Source organism: Carica papaya, chromosome 7 (genome assembly GCF_054855325.1).
Source record: "Carica papaya isolate Zhongbai chromosome 7, ASM5485532v1, whole genome shotgun sequence".
NCBI lineage: Eukaryota > Viridiplantae > Streptophyta > Magnoliopsida > Brassicales > Caricaceae > Carica > Carica papaya.
Window position 1 is genome coordinate 10,860,126 of NC_142315.1, and position 12,402 is coordinate 10,872,527.

Genomic DNA, 12,402 nt, shown 5'->3' on the forward strand with positions numbered 1-12,402 from the left:
TATTATTATTTTTATTTCTATTAAATTAAATTAAATTAAAAACTTATAAATTAAATATTAAAATAGAATAAAAATTAAACAAAAAATTTTAATATAAATTAAATAATAAAAATAATAAATTTTGGGTGTCACACAAATTCTCAGTATCAAATTCAGCACTTTCATTCCTTTAACCTTTTCATTTCCATCCTATCGTTGCCTAAAAGAATTCCAGATTTCATTACTCTTTTCAGTGTCCTTATTCTGGTAAAGATGTTGGATGAGACAAACTGTAAACAAGCTTGCTCTCACTCTTATATTTTCTTTACTTCCTCTCCTTTAAAGATTTTTGATTTCTGTAGAGCTGGATTTCCCAAAGATCATTAAACATCAAGATAGACTTAAGACTTTTATTCTAATAACCTCAAAACTTGATAATTCATTCCATCAAACAATGAAGGTGCAATTGCAGTGAATGAAACTTTTGAGTTCGTTCTGCATGTGTTCTTTGGTATAGAGGTAAGAAACAAGTGCTTATGAATTTTGTATAGAGGTAATAAATGATTTTTATTTTTTTAAATTCTTTATTTATTGGGTAAAAATTAATTAAATCTAAGCCCAGGTTTATAATTTTTAAACCAGAATTTCTTCGCTTAAATTCAAAAGATCAATATAGTGGGATAAACTTGTGGATTGGGACGGCCTGCTGGGCTACATACAATTAATAACTTTAAACAGATTTTTCTTCCTTTCACCCAGCAATTATATTTGAAATATTCTCAATTATTTTTCAATTAAAACTATACACACGAAATTATTTTCTAATCACTATCTTTCTAAAAAAATCATATAATACATATATAGTTGCTTAAAATAAAAACAAAATCTGAGAATAATAATAATAATAATAAACGTGTGACATAATTGTTTTCTAAATATAATTATGAATTTGTATGTATATATGTAAATTTTTATAAATAAAACCTATCAAAAATACTCTACCAAATAGGTTTAGTTGTTTTTCGTGGGTCAGTAAAAAGACATGTATTTCTATATATATATATATTCCGACCAAGTTTATTTTATTTGGTTTATTCGTTGAGTGTAACAATTGGGTTCTTCAAGGAAAAAAAAATAAAAGAATAATTCATGAAGCAACAAATCAAAGTAGTCGGACGGATGCAAGATTCCTTAACATGTGAGAAGAGGGCGGATTTAAGGGACAAAGAATTAGATAAAGTTTAATTTGTCTCCTCTTTGGATGATTTTCAAGAAAATAAAAAAGTTGTTATCCTCAAAATTATTGCTCTACTTCTCCCTTCAATTATTTTTTTCTCCTACAATAAGCTACATGTGATTGTATTTGAAAAAAAAATTAATTAATTTTCAAAGTTTTTATGAAGTGATTTAGATGATAATTTAGTACGTATTTACTTGAAGTTGTGGAATGAGAAATTGTGGTTTGAGTTTTAGTGATTTGAAAAATGTTGAAACTAGTTACTAGCTTGACCACTACTTTTTATTAGGCTCTTTATAAAGCAAGATTAGTATGAAAAGGATATACACAACAATCAGGTGCTGACCATTTAGATACTTCTTCACCAGTTGTTAAACTAACTAATATCCGGACATTACTGGTCATTGCTATCTCTAACTCTAAAGTTCATCAATTAGATATAAAACAATGTTTTTTTTTCTATGGTGATCTATTTGAATAAGTTCATATGACTCTTCCACCTAATTTTCAAGCTACTCAAGATAATCAGGTATGTAGATTGAAGAAGGGTTTACATGGCTTAAAGCAAGCCAACAAACATTGGCATTTTAAGCTTGCAAATGCCTTAAAGAATCAAGGCTTCACACGAGCTCACTCAAATTTTTCCTTATTTCTTAAGCATACTTATTCATACTTCATTGCTTTCATTAGATACATAGATGATGTTATTCTTACTAGTGATAACATGCATCATATTCAACTAGTAAAAAATTATTTGTATGATATATTTAAAATAAAAGATCTTGGTGAGTCAAAGTTTTTTTTTTTTTCGAATTGGTTGTGGCTCATTCTCATACAGGAATCAATATTCAGCAAAAATATATATTAGATTTATTCTGTGACACTTACTTCTTAAGTTGTAAACCCATTACTATATCCATGTTTTTTTCAACCAAATTATCTTGTAAAGATGGTTCAGCCTCTAGTAATGCTACTTCTTACCTGTAACTTATTGGTAAACTTCTATATCTTACCACACACGACCTAATATATGTTATGTAAGTCATCTCAATTTTTAGATTTACTTACACAAACATTTACAAACTGTTCACAAAGTCTTATGATACTTGAAAGTCACATTTAGTAAAATTCATTGTATATAAAAGTTTTTAGTGCTTTCGATTGAGCTTCTTATATTAATTCTTGTAGGTTTATAGATGATTTTTATGTTTTTTTTTTGGGAAGCTCTCATTAATAAACTTTGAGGAGATATAATAATTTTTTAATATACTTTTTGAAGGGTACAAGGTTATATATATATATATACATATATACAAAGAAACTTGTCTAATTACAATAACCTAGTAAATGAAAGAAAATTTAATTACAAATATACAATTATTATCTCTAAATATTAGAAGACAAACTACAAATATGGGAAGTAATTGGATATAAATTTGGCAGCAAATTTGTAAATTTATGCCTCTTGATATTCCCTCTCAAATTGATGGTGTTGGTTAACCAACATCAATTTGCTCCCAAGATATGCACGTAGTATAGAAGACATGACTTTTGTAAATAAATCAGTAATTTGATCATTAGAAGAGATGTGAACAAGATGAAGAATTTTATCATGAAAAAGTTCACAAATGTAATGGCAATATACTTTGATATGTTTCATCCATTCATGATGCATAGGATTAGTGGTAATGCTAATTGCACTAGTGTTATCTCCAAAGAATGTGATTGGTTGAGGACAATTAACACCAAGTGTTTGAGAAGCCATTGGAGCCATATAATTTCAGAACTTACAGATGACATGGATCGATACTCAACCTTTGCGGAAGATTTTGAGACCTGGTCTTGCTTCTTACACTTCCAGGAGATAGGAGAATCACCCAAGAAAATACACCATCCTGTAATAGAATGCCAAGTATCAACACACCCAGCATAATTTGTATCTGCATAAGCAATGAGAGTGAGTGATGTATTGGATGTAAAGTATAGCCCACAATCACAAATACCTTTCAAATAACGAAAAATATGATGAAGAGCTGAAAGATTATGTCGTATAGGTTGAGAAACAAACTTGCTAATAACTTGAACTGCAAACGAATATTAAGATGTGTAAAAGTCAAATAACTTAGACTACCTACCAAACATTGGTATATAGTGGGATATGATATAAGTGCACCATCATCTTGTTTTAGTTTCAAATGTTGTTCCATTAGAGTGGACAAATTTTATTATCAGTAAGATTGGCTAGCTTGAGTAGATCTTTAATGAACTTGCGCTGGGTGAGAAGTATGCCACTGGAGATATACGAAACTTCTAAACTGAGAAAATAAGTGAGCTTGCCAAGATCTTTCATGTGAAAGGAATCAATGAGAAATTTTTTGAACTCTTTAATGCCTTGTTGATCACCACTAGTAATAACAATATCATCCACTAAAGAACGAACACAACTATACCTACATCAGAATGTTAAATAAAGAATGAGTGATCATTAGAGCTTTGTTGAATCCAGTTAAACAAACACTCGACTGAAATTTTTCAAACCATGCTTTAGGAGCCTGTTTAAGACCATAAAGAGATTTATAAAATAAACAAACTATATTAGGATCTCTATGAGAATAACTAAGAGGGCACTCCATATAAACTGTTTCTTTCAAAGTTCCATAAAGAAAAGAGTTTTTCACATCTAATTGATGCAGTGTCCATTTTTACATAATCCTACAGTAGATAGGGTACGAATAGTTGTCATCTTAGCCACAGGAGCAAACGTTTCTTCATAGTCAATCCCATATTCTTGCTTATTTTTGTGTGCAACCAATCGAGCTCTGTATCGATATAAAGTACCATTAAGTTTAACCTTAATGGTATAAACCCATTTACTCCCTACTACCGACATATTAGGTGGTCAAAGAATTAAATCCCAAGTATGATTCTCCTCCAATGCCTCAAGCTCTTCTTCTATTATTTTTTCCTCTAACATATTTGTTCTATTGCCTGGTTAAAGGTAGAAGGAATCTTGACAAAATTGAGATTAGTAAATAAGGTACACCGAACAGTGGCTTATCAAAGTTGACAGGGGTGGATCTTTTCAAAGGTGCTAGACTTAGTGTTGGTTCATCAATGACAATTGTGGAGGAAGGACCTTTAAAACTAGAATCATTAAGTGGCATTGTAGACGTTGCTTCATTATCCTTCGTTTGAAAATTAGAAAAATCATATTAAAAGGAACTAGAATAACCTAAATCTATTGGACTAGAAGATGACAATAATAATATATATTTTTTAAAAAAACAAAACATGACGAGACACACACATACGTTGATGGTAGGGATCATAGCAAACATAACCTTTTTGTTCATCATTATAACTAAGAAAAACATATTTGACAGCCTTTTCAGATAACTTAGTTTGCTCATGTGGAGGTAATAATACAAAGCAAATACAACCAAAAACCTGAAAATACAAGTAGTTTGGTAATTTTTAATAAAGATAAGAATATGGCGGTTGATTATAAAGAATGAGAGTAGTTTGTCGATTAATTTTAGAAAATAAAAAAATTTTCCAGTCATTATTTCATAATTACTATAATTAAATTATCCAAAATTTAAACGGTAAAAAATATAAATTATTTATAACCATAGAAATGTTTATGTTTTTAATTTATCCTTTACTTGTATAAATAGTTGTTTGTAATTCACTAAATATAACATCAAATAAAAACATATATTACATAAAACATATTTTATTCTTCTCCGTTTTTTTTTTCTTACTTTAAGCACTATTTGCACAATTATCTCTAACATTATCGACAAGTGGTATCAGAGGCTCAACGATTAAGAATGATACAATACAATTTCTACAAAATATAATTTATGGCCTTCGCAAACATAACCTAGTAGCAAATCACTCCGTTTTTCAATGGAAAAACTATAGATATTGGAATATTAGAATGAAGACTGTCTTACATGTATTTGGCTTATGGGAAATAGTAGAAAATGGTATACCAGGAGTTGATGGTAATACTAATACATCAACTTTAGTGACCATAGATTAGCCAAAAAGGGATGTGGAAGCATTAGCTAAATTTCATCTTACCGCCTTAAATACAATATTTTCACGTATAATGAATGCTACTTCAACAAAAGAAGCATGGGACATCTTAAAATGAATTTGAAGGAATGAAAAAGACAAGAATAGCCAACTTTCAATCATTACGACATGAGTTTGAGAATTTAAAAATGAGAGATGGAGAAACCACCAAAGATTATTCCTCGAGAGTAATAGAGCTTGTGAATCAACTAAATGCATATGGTAATAGCACTACTAATCGAGGAGTAATGGAGAAAATATTTGTCAGTTTGTCATAAAAGTTTGAGATATGGTAACTATTATAAAGGAATCAAAATACCTATTGATGTTAACCATATGAGAACTTATTAGTTTTTTTAAATTCATGAAAACATGATGTTAAGAAGACATGAAACATCTTTAGATCAGTCGAAGTATAAACATTCATCCTCAAGAACAAATAAAAACAAAGGTTCGAGGTAATACAATTTGGGGAGCAACAAAGGAGACAAGAAAGGTAAATTACCTTATTATAAAATTTGTAAAAATAAAATCTTGAAGAAAAGAATTGCTAGCATAAGGGAAAGTCATAATGTAGTTTTTGCAAGAAATTTGGTCACATAGTGTTCCAATGCAAATTTAAAAGGCAACAAACAAACATATCAGAGATTATGGATGAAGAAGATTGACTGTCTTATGCTTGTCAGAACATATTTAGACAGAAGAATGCTAGGCTCATTAATAGTGGGTGCACTAATCATATGACTAAGTGTTCTCATGTATTTAGCGAAATAGACACGTCAATTAAAGTTCTTATCAAAATGGACAATGGAGCCATAGTAAAATCTGAAGGTAAAGGTACCATTGTTGTACAAATAAAGAAAGGCACAAAATTGATCAAACATGTTTTATACGTCCCAAACTTAGATAAGAATTTACGTAGTGTTCCACAAATGATACATAAGGGGTATTCTCTTCATTTTAAGGATGCTCTTGTTCAATATTTAATTTAAAGGAAAACTCAATTACTTGCATGAAAATGCAACAAAAATCTTTTCCAATACAATGGGAGTATGTTGCAAAGGGAAAATCAATGTATATTCATATGGATGAGGTAGCATAGTTATGGCACAAGCGCTTTGGACATAGTAACTTTCAAAGTTTGAAACTATTTTCACAAAAAATATGGTGAAAGGTCTTCCTATTATTTTAGAGACAAGAAGCATATGTGATAACTATCAACTAAAAAAAAATGACAAAGAAATTATTTCCAGTGGGACAAGTATGGTGAGCATCAAAGAAACTCGAGATAGTGAGTACTGATGTATATGGTCCTATAACAACTCCTTCATTTGATAATAGTAGGTATACTTTACTCGTCACAAAACTTGTTGAATTATGAATATGTATACTCTTTTCCATTATCAGTTCTGAAATTCTTAAGTTTATAGAAAATTTTGTTTTTTAACAAAACTCTTAAATTTGTAGAAAATTTTGAAGACCACGGACCCATCTTTCATGAAATAGACTCATGTATGTGGTCCTATAACAACTCATTCACTTGATAATAGTAGGAATTTTATCTCATTTTTAACGATTACTCCCAGATGACATGAGTCTATTTCATGAAAGATGGGTCCGAGGTCTTCAAAACTTTCTACAAATTTAAGAGTTTTATTGAAAAACAAAATTTTCTGTAAGCTTAAGAATTTCAGAACTGATAACGAAAAGGAGTATACATATTCAGAATTCAACAAGTTTTGTGACGAGTAAGGTATACTACATTAACTTACTATTTTATATACTCCACAATAAAATGGCGTATCAAAAAGGAAGAACAGAACTATGATGGATATGCAAAGATTGATGCTGAAGGATAGAGGTTTATACCTAATAAGTTTTGGGCTGAAGCAATATATAAATCAATTTATCTCCAAAATCAGCAATTTACAAAAACAGTTGAAGGTGTACACCTATTGAAACATGGTCATAATATAAACCATATATTAGTTACTTAAGAGTATTTGGGTGTATTTATTACATTTATGTACCGGTAGAAAAATAACACAAGCTTAATGACAAAGCAAAAAAAAAAAATCTTTTTTGGCTACAGGTTTCAATCAAAAGGATATAGAGTGTACAACTCATATACTTGTAAAGTTGAAGTTAATAAAGATGTTGTGTTTAATGAAAGTGTTTCTTGGAATTAGGAGTATAATAATATTAAAATAAAGTATATCACAACTCAACCATTCCAACAAGAAGAAGCTTCCCCACCAGCACCAATAACTCAATCAACTACGTCAATATTTTCAGGAAGAGTCGAGTAGTGGCTCAAACGATATTAATTCTCCTAAATATGAGTATGATAGTTTATCTGACACACCGCTTAAGAAGTTTCAGAGATTGTCAAAATTATATAGAGATACTCAACAAATTATTGTTCTTGATGGTGTGAGTTTTGTTGCTTTACAACTCATGAACCAAATTGTTATAAAGAAGCATCTCAACATGAAGAATAGAGAACTGCCATAAAGGAGGAAATTTGCATGATAAAAAAAAAATCAAACGTGAGAACTACAGACCAAACAACCGAATAAAAGTGTTATTGATGTGAAATGGATATTTAAAATAAAGCTTAATCCACATGGTTCAATTCAAAAGTACAAAACTAGATTGGTAGCTAAAGATTATTTACAATAATTTGACGTAGATTACAATGAGACTTTTGTCCTAATATCAAGACAATCAGAATTATTATTGCTATGATAACACAAAAAAGATGGAAGATTTATCAACTTGATGTGAAGTCTATCTTTCTTAATGGATTTCTTTAAGAAAAAATTTATGTTGGACAATCCTCAGTCTTCGAGATCAAAGGAAAAAAAAGAAAAAATTTTAAGGTTGAAAAAGGCATTGTATGATCTTAAGTAGGCTCCTCGAACATGGTATAGTCAAATTGTTATGTACTTTATTCAATAAGGTTTTAGAAGGAGTCTGAATGAGGCTACTTTATATATAAAGTCAAAAGGATCAAATATCCTTACCCTCTCACTTCATGTGGATGATCTTATTATTACGGGAAACAAATCATTTATAATAAAAGCATTCAAGTAAAATATGATGAAGTAGTTTGAAATGACTAATCTTGACATGGTAAATTACTTTCTTAGCATAAAGATCAATCAAATAGATGAAGAGATCTTCATATGTCAGATGAAATATGCCAACAATATTTTAAAAAAGTTTAAAATGAAAAATTGCAAGCTTGTTTCAACACCCTTGGCTCAAAATGATAAATTTACTAAGGAAGATGACTCTAGAGAAGCTGATATGAAGCACTATAGAAGTATGATTGATAACTTATTGTACCTAACAACCATAAGACCAGACATGATGTATGTTGTAAGTATGTTATCCAAATTTATGCAAAAGTCAACCCAAGTACATATGCAAGCAGTTAAAAGAGTTCTTCGCGACCTAAAAAGAACTTCAGGCTATAGAATTTGGTACCATCTTATTGAAAACTCAAAGTTGATTGGTTATTCAGACAGTTATTGAGTAGGATCTTTGGATGATATGAAGAGTAATTCAGGCTATATATTCTCACTTGAAAATAGTGTGTTTTCTTGGTTAAGTCAAAAACAAGATATTGTGTCTTAATCAATAGTTGAAGCTGAATATATAACAATATGTATTGCTGTAAATCAGATTATTTGGTTAAGAAGAATTTTGTTTGAATTTGGTGCAATTTAGAAACAATTTACTAAGATATTTTGTGATAGCAAGTCAGCAATAGTTATTATAAAGAATCCAGTTTAATATAGAAAGACTAAACATATCAAAGTCAAATATCATTTTGTACGAGAAGTTGAAAGTCAAGGAAAAATCAATCTAATCTGAAGAACAGCTAGTCGATATATTCACTAAAGCACTTCCAAAAATAAAGTTTGATCTCATCATAAAAAAAACTTTGTGTTTAGAGAAATTTATTCAAGGAGTGTTAGAAAATAAAGAAAATTTCTCAGCCATTATTTCAGAATTACTATAATTAAATTATTTTAAATTTGAATAGCATAAAATATAAATTAGTTATAACCGTAGAAATATTTATGGTTGTAATTTATCATTCACTTGTATAAATAGTTGTTTGTAATTCATTAAATACAACATCAAATAAAAACATATATTACATAAAACACATCTCATTCTTCTCTTTTCTTTTCTCACTTTAAGCACAATTTGCACAATTATCTGGAATATTACCAATAATTAATATGGTAGACAACCATATGAACTTCCTCTAGCCAAAAATTTAGAAGAACAAAAGATTCTAATAAAAGAGTTCTAACAATTTCCAAAACATGGTGGTTTTTCTGCTATACTACCCCGTTTTGTTCTGGTGTACCGGGACATGATTATTGAGCTAAAAATTCCTTTTTCTTGAAAAATTTTGATAAGATCAGGTGCACAAAATTCTCCACTAGAATCTGAATGAAAAATTTTGAACGTTTTGCCAAATTATGTCTCAATCATAGCGATAAAAGTCTTTGTTATGCTTGCTAATTCAGATTTAACTCTTAAAAAATATATCCAAATAAATTGTGTAAATTGATCAATAAATAAAGCAAAATATTGATAGTCTAGTCTAGACAAAACGGGTGAGGTACCCTATAAATCACAATGAACTAAATAGAAATGTGCATCAACATATGTACTGTTAGAAGCAAAATGTAATTTAGCTAATATTTCAAGGGCACAACTTTGATAATTTTTAACTAAAATAGACTGAAAGTTCAATTTTCTTGGAAAAAAATTGGACTTGAACATATACTCTAACTTACTAGCATGTGGATGACCAAGATGACAATGCCATAGACTTTTAGAATAAAATTGGACTTAAACATATATTCTAATATACTAGCATGTAGATGACCAAGATGACAATGTCATAGACTCCACGTTTCATTGGCACATGAAACAAATGAGGATAGTGATGCTGAAATAAAAAGACGCAATAAGGATTGTTTTGTGTGATCCAAGTCAAGATGAAATAAATGTCCACTTTTATGCCCCCTCATGATCGTTTGGCCCGTTTGAAAGTCCTGGACATCACAACTAAGAGAAGAAAATTTAATTAAACAATTATAGTCACTTAATTGTCCAACAAAAACTAAGTTGGTAATTAGACCTAGTATATAAAATATATTAAGCAAATATAAGGATTTTTTGGATATATTAGGTAAGCATATAATACCAACTTCGTTAATTGGTAATTTTCTTTCATTAGCTGTTGTAATTGACTGATTTAAAGAATAAAGTTTGATTTCAAAAAACATGTGTTTTTGGTCAGTCATGTGATTAAAGGCAGTAGAGTCAAGATACCAAGGAGCATATTTAACTCCTTTACCTGATAACCCAGCAATAGAAAAAACAGAAGAGATTGCACTTGGAAGAGTTGACTGCACAGTTTTTTGAATCATCTTTTGGATTGCTTAAGGAGTAAGGAAGGTCTCATTAGCACTTTTTTTTCATTGATAAGACTTTATAGCAATAAAAGCAAATTGGCTTCATTTATTTTTTAAAATTCTACAATCTAGAATGATGTGTCCTGGCTTCTTGTAATAGTTATATATAAATTTCATTTCTTACATTGTGAATTACAATATCTGCACTACATATCTTCTCTACCCCCATGCTTCTGTTTTGGCTAAAATTGAAGTGATAATGGTTGCATCAACTGTATTGAATGTTGTGTCCAATTGTGCATGTGTATTTAATCAAGTTTCTTCACGAACCAAACGTACTTATATACTTCATAGTCAGATTTTCTCGATTGATTAGTGGCCCTTGCGTTTTCAAATTCTAGTTGAAGCTTTATGAGACATTACATCACTCTTCCATGATCTCTTTCTTTCTTAATCTCCTCATATGCTGCACTTGAGTTGGTATTTGATGATATATTATCATGTTTAGTCCATAGTTTCAATATGTTAACATAAAACTATAAATATCTTTTTCCTCTTAGTTAATGTTTGCAATCTCATATTCAAGTTCAAACAGTCTTGATTAATTAACTTGAGAATAAATTCTTTGAAGATGTTGCCATATTTCTACAGTTTTGAAAGATCTAAGACTCAATGCAATTTCATTTTCTACTGAATTCAATATCCATGTAATAATTTGAGTATTCTTGATTTTCTATAGACTATTTTTTACGTTGTAACCAACTTCCTTTTGAGATTTGTCAAGAATAACAGAGAGTCTCTTTTCTTTAACGAAAATCTGAAAGTGAAATTCCCAATGAGTATAATTTTTTCTATTGAATTTGGCATATATGGATTCGAACTTATTTTCCATTTTTCAATTGAATACAAATTGAAAAGATAAGGAAACAAGTTTAAGATTACACCAAATCCTTTAAAGGATAAAATAAACTCCTCAAAAGAATTATCAAAAGTGTATTACATAAGCAAGACTCAAAGAATAGGCTCTGATACCATAATAAACTTTGAAGAGCTGTAATAGTTTTTTAATATATTTTTCAAAGAGTACATGGCTATAGCAAAAAAAAAATTCAATTACAAATATACAATTAGAATCTCTAAATATTAGGAGACAAACTACAAATTTAGGAGTGATTAACTATAAATCTGCTCGTAAATCTTTAAATTTATTCTTCTTGATACTCATATCTTAGAAAATAAAGAAACAACAAATAATTCTGTGATCATCTATAAAAGCTGAGTATCATGCTTGTGACTTATGGATTATAATAACTCCATTATTTGCTTAGTGACTTACATGTTCCTTATCATACTACTGCTCGATGTTGTGATAATTTATCTCCTACTAAGATTACTGAGAATCAAATATTTTGTGAATGTACTAAGTACATAGAAATTGATTGCCATGTTATTCGACAAAAGTTTGCTGATGGACTCATTCACTTAATGTCTACTCTTTCTTCTCACCAACTGGTTGATTGTTTCACAAAATCTCTTCTTAACTCTACTTTTTAATATGCTACAATCAAGCTAGATATACAAAATTTGTATACTCCACCTTGAGGGGCATTATTAGAATAGTTAAACAATTAGTCAGTCCGTTAATTAATTAGTTTT